The sequence below is a fragment of the Poecilia reticulata genome, chromosome 10 (genome assembly GCF_904066995.2).
Source record: "Poecilia reticulata chromosome 10, P_reticulata-male-v2, whole genome shotgun sequence".
Lineage (NCBI taxonomy): Eukaryota > Metazoa > Chordata > Actinopteri > Cyprinodontiformes > Poeciliidae > Poecilia > Poecilia reticulata.
Genome location: NC_088839.1, coordinates 27482333 through 27497208, shown reverse-complemented (window position 1 = coordinate 27497208; position 14876 = coordinate 27482333). Strand labels below are relative to the sequence as shown.

At 38.6% G+C, this 14876-nt stretch overlaps 1 protein-coding gene across 3 annotated transcripts in view; it reads right to left on the bottom strand.

Moving 5' to 3' along the window:
- glra1 (glycine receptor, alpha 1) overlaps nt 1-14876 on the bottom strand; it is a 123906-nt gene that overhangs the window by 17701 nt on the left and 91329 nt on the right. The gene's annotated exons all lie outside the window — the stretch shown is intronic.

Here is a 14876-nt window from a genome sequence, read left to right as displayed (position 1 = left end):
TAAGGAATGACAGGCTTCTTTATAATTCCTACAAGCTTTAAAGCTAAAAATTAAATTATCACTATGGAAACATGTTATACATGCAAGACACATACCTCAGATAAAACACCAACACTATGATTTATTTAATCACTGATTTAAAAAAGTGCTTTACCATCTACAAATAGTTCATACAATGATCAGTGTTCAATATATTGAGGTTCAGCCAGTAGTACAGCCTTACAAGAATACTTGAGCCATAATTTAAGGAAAAAGGGTGTTTTTTTTGCGCAAATGAATTTTGTTAAGTCCTATTCATCTTTTAGTCAGTCCTCCAGGTACAATCCCCTCCAACTTTTAAATGCATCTCTGCCTCAACACACCTAAATCAAATAATGTCAGAAATCTGGAGAATTTGGCTGCATGTGAGGTTATTCAGCTAATTAAGGTACAAATACACATTTAAAAATTGAAGAAGGACTATGTTTGCCTGAATTTGAGGACTCCTGGTTTACACTTTCAGCATTTAAGTTGCTGAAGTCAGCGAAGTGATTACAGTACACAGCTTTAAAGCCATCGGTGCACCTGCCCTATTGCATCCATTTATTCAAACATTCAACAATTAGTGCTTTTCTAAAAGATTAACAAGTTTCACAGAAACCTGTGGTTTTACTTCTTATTAATTTCCTGCTTGCTCTTCAGCAGGACGGATGGCAATCAAGCTTAACGAGCTTAACAAGCAGAATGTCACTACGCAGTTAGCTAACATAAAGCAAGCAATTTGCCAATATTGTTAAATATAGCGATGAAAACCTTAGTCTATCACCCAGTTTTTACCACTAAAAGCTAAGTGGTACCTGTTTGGGGTATGGTACCACACAGATACCATCTACTCCAAACATCGTCAACTTGTCAAACACGTTTCGTCTAGCTACGAAGCTAGCTCTCCTAGTCAAGCTAGTCTCTTACTTTAAAACACTCGGAATAAAAACTATACTGCGTCAGGTAGGTCTTTTCAGTCATAAAAGTATACATATCTAAGTTACTTGATGTAAATATCCAAAATACGTTGGTTAGCTTTCATGTCACCTAAATTAAAATCTAAAATAATTCATTTTGCTCAAAAATCTCTCACATTTGCAGTTATTTACTTGCAAATAACTTTATCTAGGCAAAATGTATTTTTAATTTACAATTTATGCTTACCTGTGCAGAGTTATTCCACCAACATGTCCATATTGAGAGCTGCGGCTTCAAATGGGGATTTAATTTTTAAAAACCTGGCGTCTGGGACTGTTTGGTAATCAGACACGCCCACAAGTTTTTTTCAGCCAATCAGATGATGACCGGCTAAAAGCGCGCGTAGTGTATGGAAAATGTGTATAAAAGTGCAATTCATACACACCGCCGCTTGAAATCAGGCAGCGCTGTGTTATACACTGGAATACACAAATCTCAGGTCACATGGTATAAAAGGACAATTAAAGAAAGTGAGATATCACGCCGTTTATTCACTGAAAAGTACAAATATATGGTCCACATCATGCAAAAACTGGCATAGTTGCTATAAAACTTTAGATTTATGAGAAAAAGTGTTGTTTAGATACTCAAAATTTTAAATACACTCCTTGATTTATGAGGACATCAGCATTGTCCTTGTATTACCCTTAGGTCCGCGTAACGTAAGTGCGTATTCAGGTCAAAAGGCAGGCTAAACCACGTATACCAACGCACACACACACACACACGCACACACACACACATGCACGCGCATACACATCTACGCATTAGCCGCGACGCTAGCCGACCTCTGCCCGTCCTTCAGTGACGCTGCGAAACTATTACAGATGCTCCGCTTTATTCTCCCTGCCATGTGATTAATGTGGAGGGTGGAGGGACGTGAGGAGGAGGCGCAATGAGAAGAACTGTCGAGAGAGAAGGAGGAGGTGGAGGAGAAGAAAAGAATGAAAAGAGGCAGTGAAGAACAATAAGAGAGGAAGAAGGAGCGTGCATGCACTCCTAAGCGGACACAGACGCTCTGTTAATGCCAGAAAAGAAAAAAAAAACAAAGGGTGGATCACGTGAGCCATTGTAAAATATCTCCATTAACATAGAAAGGACCATAAACAGTACATGGGAAAATAGATGGAAGGAGTAAATCACTGTGGTGATAAATGCTTTGGAAAAATCTCACTTTGCTTTTCTGTCTTTTTCTGGTTCGCAACAAAAGATGAAAAGTCTTGTCATTACATGAATTTATGCACTTTCAAGGTCTATATTTTAATCATACCAATGATTTATTTCTGCACATTCTGTTGCAAAAAAAAACAAAAAAAACAGTCTATTCATCTCTCAAATGTTTATGCTCAGAGTGTTGCTCATCTCCAGCAGCGATTGGCCAAAAGGTAGGATACACCCTGAACTCGTTGGGTGAAAAGCCACCTCTAATAATATAAATACTTTGATGCGACCGCCAACCAGGTCCTGAGAAAAGCTTATGGTTTGAATATCTCTAAATCTACATTCAACTTATGTTTTATGAGGTGCATTTAGCCAACTAAATGTGATGAATGTGACTTTCTGAAATTTAAACTGAGCGTCAGGATGTGAACAAAAGGAGATTTGCATGACTTTTAATATCGAATGGTATTTAGATTTCAGATTGGTTGGTGTAATAACTTCAGAAATTGATGATCTACTGGAATTTCCACACACGGCCATCTTTTGAGTTTACAGGGAATGTACAATACATGCTGAAATATATACAATGAGTGACAGTTTGTCTGCAAATATGTCTTGCTGAGATCAAAAAAGATTTGGCAGGGTGGTTTCAGATTATAGAAAACCAACAATAACTCCAAAAGAACAAGTTTCTACAACTAAGGTATGTCGAATACCATTTTTTGAATGCCCAACATGTCGAATCAGCATTAGAAAAACACACTGTGTTCCACTCCTGTCAGCTAACTCAGGAAATTGAGGCTACAGTTCACACGGTCTCAGCAAAATAAGCCAATAATGTGCTGCAAACTTAGTCTGGTTCAGTGAGTCTCAGTTCTTCAGCATTCAGGTGTAAACAACAAAGCACTGATCCCATCTTTTCCAGGATGGTGGGGATATTCTCTTGACACACTTTAAGCCTCCTAATATCAACTGTTGCTGGCTACATTCATCCCTTTATGGCCACAGTCTTCTGAAAAGTTGCCATGTCACAAAGGCCAACTCACCACAAACTGGTTCCTTGAAATGAACAATGAGTTTCGTGTAGCCACCATGGCCTCCAGAGTTACAACATTTCGGTTTGATAGAAAATGTTTCGGATATGTTGGAGAGGGATTTTTGCATCATAGATGTGCAGCTGACAAATCTGCATTAACTGTGTGATGCCATCATATCAATACGGACCAAAATCTCTGAGGAAGGTTTCCAACGCCTTTATGAATTCCCCTTGAACATGAGCATCCAGTCTGGTACAGCCATGGGATACCTAAAAAGTGTCCATTAAGGACAGATAAGTAAAAAGGACCCAACAAATTATATAATTGTACTAACTGAAATCAAAACAGCACAACAAGACCTACAGAGAATAGAATTACTTCTCGAATGCCACACTATTATTACACAACAAAAGTACATTTACTGTCAGGAATAAAATGTTTGTCGTATATCTTGTGAAGTAGGTTTAAGTAGATTTAAATATGCATCTAACATATTTCATTACATGGATTTATAATGTAGAAAATGCAACTGGTTAAAATCTGTGGTTATGAGGTTGTATGTTGACCATGATGCTTGCTACTCAAATATAGCTGGTAATCTGGCAATAAATTGAGTTTTATTATCCTTTTGTCTAAAAAAAAAAAAAACTAAGTGTGAATAAAATAAAAGATATACTTACACTAATATAAAAAAACTTCATTTCTTATTCTGTTCTCCCCTTGGTCTTCTAAAACGTTTATTAGTTTAGATAGTGAATAGAGAAAACAACTTAAAGACATGGAATATGTTCAGTTTAATAAAAACATTTGAGAGCAAAAAAGTCTTTGCAAGAAGCTACAAAAACAGGACAAAGGATAAAGTAGAAAGAAATAGACTGGAAGAGGAGGGAAGAAGACGGCAACAGAACCTCTTTGCTCACTCATCCGTCATGCTTTCAGGTCGTGATTGAAGCATTTGTATCCGTGCCGTCGCAGATGTGATTAATCGAACAGATTAGCTGGAAGCAGAGAGAGGATGGTGTCAGGCCTGCGCCGTCTCCTCAGCAAACATTACCCTTGGATTCTTGTTTCAGAGACCTGCATTTGCATAAAACACGACTCGGAGGACGCGTCAGCCACAACTAGTGCTGGAATCAGTCTCTGCTGAAGCAGCCGGGAGGAGGGATTCCTTTTCCTGCTTCATCATTTCCCTCTGCAAGCGTTTCCAGATGAGTGATGAGGAAAAGAATATGTTTTAAGCTCGCCTTTGCTGGTCTTTAGTCTGGTAAATTCATCTCCGACCGTCCTTCAAACTCTTTGTTCTTGTCCTCCATCTCCCTCTCATGTCAATTCAGGCCATTTGAAACTTTTTAAGATGTTTCAGGGCAAATGTTTCAACACTCAGTGGATTCTGTGCAACTGACAATATTTGAATATCCTTAAATGTTCTTTTAAAAACTTGTAAAGAGATGACTGTCATTTTGTTTGAAATGCTGACATAAATGTCTGACTCTTTTTTTTAATTAGTGAAAATATGATAGGCAAGCATAACTAGGATGCATCCAGACAGACACCATTCTGCTATTTGAATCTAATTTGTCTTTATCTGCAGTTCAACAGACTCAATTCTCAATTTGTGTGGGAGGAGGATGTATTTTCACTGTTGCTGAGAATTTGGAGACAGGTTATGATTAATGTGCTGCAATTTAATTTAATTTTTAGTAATATGCTTTGGATCATTGTCCTGCTGAAAAAACTAACAACCAAAGTTGCATTTTTAAGTGTTTTGCCTGCTCTAAGAGAGAACCAAGCCCACAGCATAACAAATCCTCTGACATACTTAACAGTGGACATGAAGGGTAATGATTCATCTGAATGTGGGCAAGTTTAAATGAAGATATTATTTTTTTACATAATTTCTGAATTTATGAAGAACACATATGTCTTAGGTATGTCCTATTGTCTTTCCCAAGGAAGAGAAAGAGAGCGAGAGAAGCTCGAGAAATGGACCACTGTGTCAAGTAATTTTTATTCCCCAGGTAAACAAGAAGTCAGATTATTAATCCTAAATCCCTAAAGACTCTGATTACCTTAAATGTGAAGTATAAATGGCAAAATCCTTCAAAAAGATGCACTTTATAAGAATTAGCAAATAGGTGACACAAAATTACAACATCAAGAGGACAAGTTGAAAACTGTTTTTTTATAAGAAGAAAAAGCAAAGAGATTGCAATGATGTGATTATTATGTAATCAATGCTAGATGGAAACTATCTGAGAATAGGTGGACTGGATGAAGCGATTCCATAAATGCAGATTAACCTGTGTCATTAAGGTTCATTCATTCTGGTGTCAAAGCAAATTTAATTAGTTAGATGAAGGTCACTGAAACCACGAGATGCATCAGAGGGGGGATGAAGTCCTGGAATGCTTATGGAGTTTCCAAGAATGCCTATTCTGCAGCTCAGGAGACGTTTCTGAGTTGCTGACGCGAATCAAAGTCTGGCTGCTCAGATCTCTACACATGGTTATAATGTACTGCTCTATGCATCATCCACTGCTTTTCCTGTTCTCTCTTTTGGTTTCCACTGGAGTCTCTGCCTGCATGAAGCGGAGCTGTGTTAATGTCTCTGGCTCATCAAGCCGCTGACCTGGAATGATTATCCACATGATCTGCTGCGCTGTTCTTTTTCTCTCCTCTCCCGTCTTTCTGTTCCTCCATCAGATCTGAACATCATCCAGGGACGCCACAATCCTTTCAGCTGCGTGTACGAAACGTTAATTCCAAATTTAACATCAATTTAGTGCTCACTGAAGCTTGAAGTAGCTGAAGTGGGGGTTACGTTTTCGCCTTTATTTTCTGAAAACAATGAATTTTACAAAGATGAGTCAACACAGAAACATCTAAAGTCATCCATCCATCATCTACACCCTCTCATCTTTGCAGGGTCGGTAAAGGGGGTGTTGAGAATAAATAATTCAGTGTTTTTCTTTTATCTCTTGTAGATAAAGCTAAAGGAAATGACATGTTAAGAAACACCTTGAAAGCTAGGGTTAAAGGATATGACATATTAGGGAACGCTCTCTTTAGGGTGTAGCTTAGATAGAAGCTAACAAATGGGATCACCAACTGTTGCTTGATGCCATTTTGTCCTGCTAGCTCCTAAAGGTAGCATGAGAAATGGACCAGCTGTGTTTTGGTATTAATAAATGAAATTCATGAATTCAACTCACTGAGTCTTCTTCACCCTCATACATCAAGAACTTAGCCTGGAGAAAGGTAAATACTTTAAACAGGGTGGATGTTTAAAGTATTTATATGGATCCCCCTTCCACTTACACAATAGCAGTGTGTACAACCTACAAGATTAACAAAGTTAACAACTTTTAATCATGAAGCTGATATAAAAGTCTTCTATGAGGGAATTCCTCTGATGGTCACTGGGTGGCTTTAAAATGAAACCATCAGATGCCATGTAAAGGGCTAATGCAAGAAAAAATTTCTCACAAGAACTCAATTTAGTGGCTGATTAAGTTCCTGAAAATAATACCGTCAGCTGATTTAATGTGATGTCATAAGAGCAGGTGAAGAATCCAGCTGAAAGATCAAAACCGTCAATTCAGGATTTGATATAAACGTATTATTGTCAACTTTAAAAATGGTCAGTTCTAAGTAAAAGTGTGCAACCTGCATTTCTTTGCATCAAAATCTCACTTTCAGGAGATTCTGATGCAAAGAATTTCTGATTGAGAAAGAACAGTTTTCTCAATCATCAAGAACTGCAAGTTGGGAGGTTCAGAACTGTGATAGCGCCGGTGCAGAGCTTGCTCAACATTTACAGCTGGTTGGTGTGAGTTCATCTCCTCACACTACAACGTTAAAATGTTTGGATGATATGCAATCAAAGACGTTTTGAAGAATAAGGCCAAAGATTCCCATTTTAAGAGATTCACCTGTCATTTTCAAACACTGCATCTGCGGTATTAACGGTAGCATAAGTTCATGTTTGCTTACTTATGCAAGACAATGTCAGGTTTGAAATGCAGGAGATAGGTTTCATTATATATGGACGTTATTTGGGTAAAACTGAGTTGTAGAAAATAAAGTAGAAAGTAGTGCAGAAAGTGTTCCTGATAACAGCAATGCCCTCTGCAACAGTTAAACACCTGTTTAATTTGGAGACCGCAGGAGTGTTTCACACCAGTTGACTGCCGACCTGTCAGTCTGGAGGCTGATTTCACTCCCACCGCTCGGCAAGCCTCTTAATCTCTGCGCGCTCTTATCTGCCTTTGTTCTCTGAGCTGCCGAACAGCCGGAGAGATCAAGGCAGTTTGAGCAAACCAGCATGTACAGCATCCCCCCACCTAATCGCAGCTAACAAGACGATTATAGCCGATCAATCAGGAAGTGAGGTTCCCTACTGAGAGGATGTCATTTTCAAACACTGCGATGGCTTCTGTGGTCACTTTCCACTGACCACTTCTTTGAACCCGCAGCTCTTTTCACAGAGGACAGTGAACTGAAAGCGGAGCCTGATACGGGAGACAAAGTTTCTCCAGATTGTCCCAGTCTCTCACGTTGGACAGGAGAAAGTCAGTGAGGACAGCCATCCTTAGTAGCTAAAACTAAAGATGACTCATTTGTGAGGCAAAAGTCAGATGTGACTCTTTAAACTCTGGGTGATGTGAACTTTGAATTTTATCTCCACATTTTGTAGTACTATCGTAATAACAATAAAAATGACCATAAACAACTATTTATTTCACCTTTTTAGGCATCTGTATGGCTATGAGTGTATCACACAGCAAGCATTGTGCCAAAAAAACACAAATACTTCTTTGAAAATCATTCCCATTTAAAATTGGCTTCTTCAGGACGTCCCTTATCTAAAGAAGTGTGATTTATATCACTAAACTGCACACAGTAACTACTGTTGATCGTATATTCAAATTTACTGAAATTTATTGATGCGCTTGTGGAATAAACAGTGGCGAAAATAGTAAAAATAAAATTTCTGATAATAAAACTTAGTGGCAGACAGATGTTTACAGCGCAGGTAATTTCCTGTCGAACTGGTGCATTACATACGTCATGGGCAAATGTTAGAAATTGGGTAAAATTTAAAACCTCAACGAAATTCACGTCTCCAGATGGAATATTGTCCCCACAGCCGAGAGTCCAGAAACCTCTGGACGAAGCAAAGTGTAGGACAAGGGGCTGATTTCTACCAGGCTAGTTTTCAGGTGGCAATTCAGACATTTGAATCAGATGTGTTTGTCTTTCTCTCAAAGAGTTATAAGACTGTGTGATTCAGAAATCTTGATATTAAATGCAGCTGTTTATGCTGTAATCTATTACGCTATTATTTTTAATATCCAGTAGATAACTCTCATAAAGTTATGTATTTTAGTCAAAACCTATCCTGGTGTTAAAATGCACATTTGCATTCTGGGCATTGCCTGCAATAATAGCACTGATTCTGCAAGTAAAGACAGTTGTGATTGAAGTGGAGGTGAGAGGCAGTCATGTTCGACTTCTCTTTGATTCCTGAAGAAGATCACTCTCTCGTTCAGTAGGGAGAGCTTGTCTGCATTAAACACGCGAGCTGCTGCCAGGCGGCCCGATCTGTCAAGGAAGAGCAGCGTTATTGATCTGATCCCTGCACAGTTGCTTTGCACTCCCAGCAGGGGGGGGTGTCACTCTGCCTCCGCGCACAGAGGGGGCCGTGCTGCCTTTTTGTTCTCTCGGGGCTGCAGTATCTGTTCGTTTGATGCCCTCTTGCTCCGTCTTTCTAATTAGACAGCCTTCTGAAGCAGACAGCCTCAGTCCGACTTCTCCTGCTCCGGCCCGTTCTCTCTCTCTCTCTGGACTATCAGTGCCACTAACAAATCAATGAAGCAGCAGGGTAGAAACCACAGAAATCAGCACAACGGGGACCACTTCATCTGCTGCAGCTACCTGCATCGCAGCGACAGGCTCACGTTCAACACTGAAATACGAGCTGAGGTGCAGCAGTGGATTTATGTCAAGGCAGGGACAGCGGCACTGAAGCATGAATTCTGAATTACATATCTGCCAATTCAAGCCAAGCCATCAGAAGCAGACGCATTTTATCTGGACTGACAGTCTCCCAAAAAAAGCCCGACTGTTCCTTCCAGAAATCAGACCTAGTTGTCTGTCCCTTTGATTTCTCTTCAAGCGCTCGCTGCTGCAGAGTGCACTTTGCAGGTGGGTGCATTAAAGCCACAAAACGCTCGAGGACATCGTTCAGTCAGGTCTTTTAGATTTTCGACAATATGCAGACGAACTGTTGATGTTACCACAGCAGTAAATAAATCCTCCACGGGGAAATGTTCAGGTAAATTCACAATCCAAATCTGTCACGCTGATGTACTGATTCTGTCTGTAAATCCCTCCTAACCTGGCCGAGAGTCACCATGAGACTTCCCATAAATAATAAATCCATCGAAAAGGAAATAATGAGCTGTTACTGTCAATGTCTGTCACAATTGCAAGCCATTTTCCTGTAAATCTACCAAGACGATGCTCTTAAAGGGGCAGTACTATGTGTTTTCCAGGCACATAGTGCCGTTTTATAACATAATCAAGTAACTTTTATAACAACCTGTTATAAAAATCCTAAAGTATCAAATATGTCTCTTTAAAACTCCTGCTCTTTCTGAAACTCCACCTTCAGGAAGTCCTCCATTAACCCTTTAATTCAATTTTTACCAGCATTTCACTGAGAAGTAGCTCCTGTAATGAGTTCATTGGATGCGCAGTTCCACCATCTTTGCTAATTGCTGCTGGCTAGTTTGAAGGAGCTGATTGGGGGATGCTTGGAAACTTCAGCTCAGAGGAGGAGCTGCGTCTGAAAGGCGTTTTGGACACCAGGTGTTTTGGACAGCTGAATGGTTGCCACAGGAGATCAAAGGATTTCTCAAACATGCATGAAAAAAATCTAAGCAACACTCCAGGTACGCTTTTGATGAGGGAATAACATTATAGTAAGATGTAAAACTAAACTGATTTTACATAATGCTTCCCCTTTAAAGCACTGACCTGAACCACAAAGGAGTCTGAACTGGATCAGTGTCACTGCCAGTCTCCACAAGATGAAGGTTAAACATGACTGTTGCCAACTTTGGCCCCCACACGGTCAAACTGAAGTTCAAGCCCTGTTCAGAATGGACAAATAACCCAATACCCACCAACCTCTGGCTTCTGTCTGCTGAGGGAAATGGTACATTAGCATTCATCTCCAATTCAAATGAGTCTGCAGCCGTAATGGGTATTTATTGGCCCAAGCTGCAATCAGCACAAACTGAACATCACTGTTTCCTGGAAAGACGGGAAACAAGCACAACACAACAGATTATTTGTATTCTGTGAGATCATTTTTAGATTTATGCAGAAGATGGAATATAATTTCAAAGATTTGGAAAGACACAAATTTATTTTTGGCTTTTTAATAAGGTGCAATGGAAAATAAATTTCTTCATAAATCTAAGCAAACAGTTTTAAATGCTACAACTTGAACCAAACAGCCATTAAAAGTAGAGTTTAAAACTAGATTAAAGCAAAACTAAGCTAATCAAAAACTTATCATGAACATGTGTAAAATTGCAAAAAGTGAAAATATCTGATATTTCTGGTTATTAGGAGGGTAAATTACTTCTTTACAACAGTTTTTCCAAGTGAAGATGGCCGTACGACTGCTGCGCTCTCTTTCAGAGCTTAAAATAAAATGATTTTTGTGGATTAAAAGACAAATGAAACAAATTGTTTTGAAGATTATGTGAGGAGGTTAAGGATTTTTGTATTCCTTCCAAAGAGAGCGAACTCTATGCTGTGTTTAAAACCCAAATCCCAAAATAATGTAGGGGAAAGTTCACCCTCTGGAATTTCTATTGGCTTTCTATTATCTTGCAAAATTTAATTTCACCTGAAATGTATGATAAAAACAAATATACAACATACACATAACTGCAGACCACACTGTCATTTTTATGCAATATAGATGAAGCTTGTGAAAAATAAAGTACATTTCTACACCCTAGAGCCACAGCAAACACACAAAACTCTGGAATTTTCTTTGCCTTTGCCATGACTTTCATGAAATAATTTATCTTGACATTAAAGTGCTTTAATAGATATGAATCTACTCTACATCTGATGAAAATAGCGTGACATCTTAAAATGAGTTAGTATGTTTTATACTATTCCACAAATACTCACAGTTGCTATGCTACTTTTATTTATTGATGTTCCTCTTACCGTTCTTATTGGATCTCGTTGCTGTTGTGCAGCATTTTAGTGCATTTTTGTGTCTATGCTATGCTGACTAAAAGCTGACTGTTATAATTAAATTTATTGTTTTAATATAAATTAACTGTTGGTGTCCCTAATTTTTTTATGTGTTATACTAAATATGATTACGACATTTTTTTCTTCATATTTTGTGACATACTTTGAATCCATATTGCTCCCTCTATTATGCGCAATAAATACATCATGAAGAGTTTATCCCAGTAGCAATTTAATCAAAGCTTCAGCCAGCCCAGAGTACTGATTAAAAAGCCGGCTCGTCTTAGTTGAAGTTTATTACTTCACCCTTTACTACCATTTTTCATTTCACCGCTGCAGATTTGACCTGAAATTGGTTCAAGTCCCCTGTCACTGTCTTTTCTTAAAGCCTCAAACAGAGTCAAAAGGAGGAGCAGGAGTTGCTTTCTCTGAAGACTACTTCAATTACACAATGCTGAAGGGTCATCATTGAGAGGAATCTCAATGAAAACTCAGAGTGATTGCCTCCTCCAGCTGTGAGGAGGGGAAGGATCAGGCAGCTTAAACCCTTGTTGGAGGTGTTTATTTTCCAGGAAAACATGCCTTCCCTTCCTCCTCTGCTCTTTCTTCTACACATTTGACAGTTTCTGCATGCTTGGGCTTTGATTTCCCCAAACTGCTGGTTTCTATATGCTGCAGTGACGCTGTCCTTTGAGCTGAAACCTGACTGATAGTCGTCCCTAATGGATCACATTAGACTCACATTAGAAGGACTGGCCCGGGAGGTTAATTAAGAACGTGACGCCGAACGACTGTCTGTCTTTCTCTCCCTCGCTGTGTCAGAGACGGGGTTTTCACCATCACCAGATTTATTTCACAGCTCCAGGATTACTGCTCAACATCTTATTGAGGATGCTCATCATTTTTATATCAGATCATCATCATAGTCTCCCTTTTTTTATTATTATTATTATTTTTTTATTAAACTACACTTGAAATAGAGCGAAAAGACCAGAGGAGCTGAATTTGACAAATGTTTTGAATGATGAATTTCTCCATCTCCGTAAAATTATGCAAAGTCCTGCTTCAAATGCAAATACCCTCTATCCTCCGTGTGTTTTCGGAGTTCCTTGAAGCCCTGGTTTCAAACAGTTTACATGGAGAAGTTGAAAAGCTCCTTACTGTTTGCACATGTGGAGGTTTTGCATTGCAAGCTGCTGGAATATAAGGACTGTGATGGCATTCTCTGCTGCTGCCATGGCAACATTATATTTATATTTTTTAAGCAAAATATAGGCTAAAGACAGTTTTTTTCAGTATAAAAACTGAAAATCAGACAAAAAAACTAAATGGAGGAAAGTGTGTCAAAAAGGATAAGATAATTTCTGTGTATTTTTATGGCATACAATAAATGTCAAAATAACCCAAATCCTGCAGAGTAACATGACACAGCCCCATTTGATTAACAAAATATTATATAAGAAACACGAACCTTAACTCACCTATTTATTAATATGAGCTTAGCAATCAAATTGCAGAGAATTTGTCATCAACCAAAATGTTTTCAGCTGTGAAGTCACTCACATGTTGGCCTCATCTGAACAGACAAATGTCCTTATTATGTAACACAGCAACAGCCTGGATTCACCTCCTGCTTTCACCATCAACCACGAAAAGAGGAAGAAAAAAAACGACAAACATGCCAGATGTTTGTCGGATCCAAGCCCACGGTCCCACTGCTCCTACTGTTGAGGTGAGAGCCGGTCGAGAGACCCGAGACAGACGTAAAAACACACAGAGAGGTTTTCTGTCTGATTCTCCCTGAAAGTGCAGCGGCAGTCGGACTGTTTAATCCACCACTTCACCTGTCGTCAGGGCTCAGGGGATTGGGAATAACAAAAATGGGATTAAGGATTAATAGATTTTTATATTATCATATTTCTCACCCCTGCCAACTCTCTGTCCCACTGCCTCTCTGAGCTCCTCATGTCTATTTTATAGGAACATGTCAAAGTCTGCTTTTAATTATTATGAAGATGTCCACTCAAGTTGTAATCACTAGGAACAACAGCATGTTCTCTAGAAACAGACACTTTTCCTTTGACTTCAGTAAATGACAATTATTTAAAAGTAGGGCTGAATAAATTAAAAAATATCACAACGTCACTGCTTTCAACACTCTCTTTTGTTTACAATGGAGTATTAAGGCCATGCTAAGAAAACGAAGAAAATAAAATTACTAGAATAAAGTCATAAAATGATAAAACTTCATAGTATTGCTGTGTAACAATCAGTAGCTCTAGCTCTGAAATGCTTTCAAAACAGAAATTAATAAATGCTAGAATTAAACAAATTCATGTTCTTTAAAACCTCTAATCTTATTTTGTTAAAAGACAAAATGAGTGTTTTAAATGATATTTGGGTGTTTACGGCCTCATCTGATGAAGTGCTGCTTAAAACTACAGCACTTAGCAAATTCAAAATTGGATTCAATTTTGAATTCTAGATTTTCTGAGACACAATTCTCTGGTTTGCAGAAGCTTTTGTGAAAAGATTTGAATCTGGATTCAGCTGTTTGATCAAAAGCTTAAACCAAATTGAAATTTCCTCAACCGGTAAAATAATGGAGGATGAAGTGAAAATGGATATGATAATATTAAATGACACAGTCAACATATACCTAGACATAATCCCGCCTTAATCCCAATTCTGAAATGTGGCTTCCTAATTTAGCTGTCACCTTTCTGGGCTTCTGTATACCGTGTCCTCATAAATTCATGAAAACGTGATGCTCGCATCCGAGATGTCAGACTGAATTGAGTAACTTAAGTTAAATCAAATGCGAATACATGCCCCTTTGACACCAAATTACACAACAGCACTTAGAAATGTAAGCATGTTCACCGGCTCTGAAGACGCAAATCTCCATCTCCTTTTCACACAAACACAAATCCAAGCTGCATGGATTTTTTTTGTTTTGTTTTAAAGTGCAGGTGCATTGTTTCTTCTCTTGTGGTTGAGGTTTTTTTTTTTTTGCCCTGCTCCCCACAATGTCTGCCAGCTTCACAATCGGCAAGCGCATCAATATTCCCTGCAGGCCTGACAGCTTTACTCCTTACTCGATACAGCCGCCTGCACTGATAAATCCAACCAGCCAAACAGAATGCACAGATTAAATACTGCAGAGTCGAAACAAAGTAAAAGAAATGACAATAAATTTAGAAAAAGAAAATCCTCTAAAGACAAGGGGGCAGAGGTCATTGTGTTTATACGCATCTACACGGCTATAATGAAAATTAATAACTATGGAGTCTAAACTTTTTAATGAGACTTCATGTTATCTGATTTAACGTTCTTGAGCATTTTGACAGTCATTAAAAGTTAAAGTAGTTTATAAGATTTATTGCTTCCAAA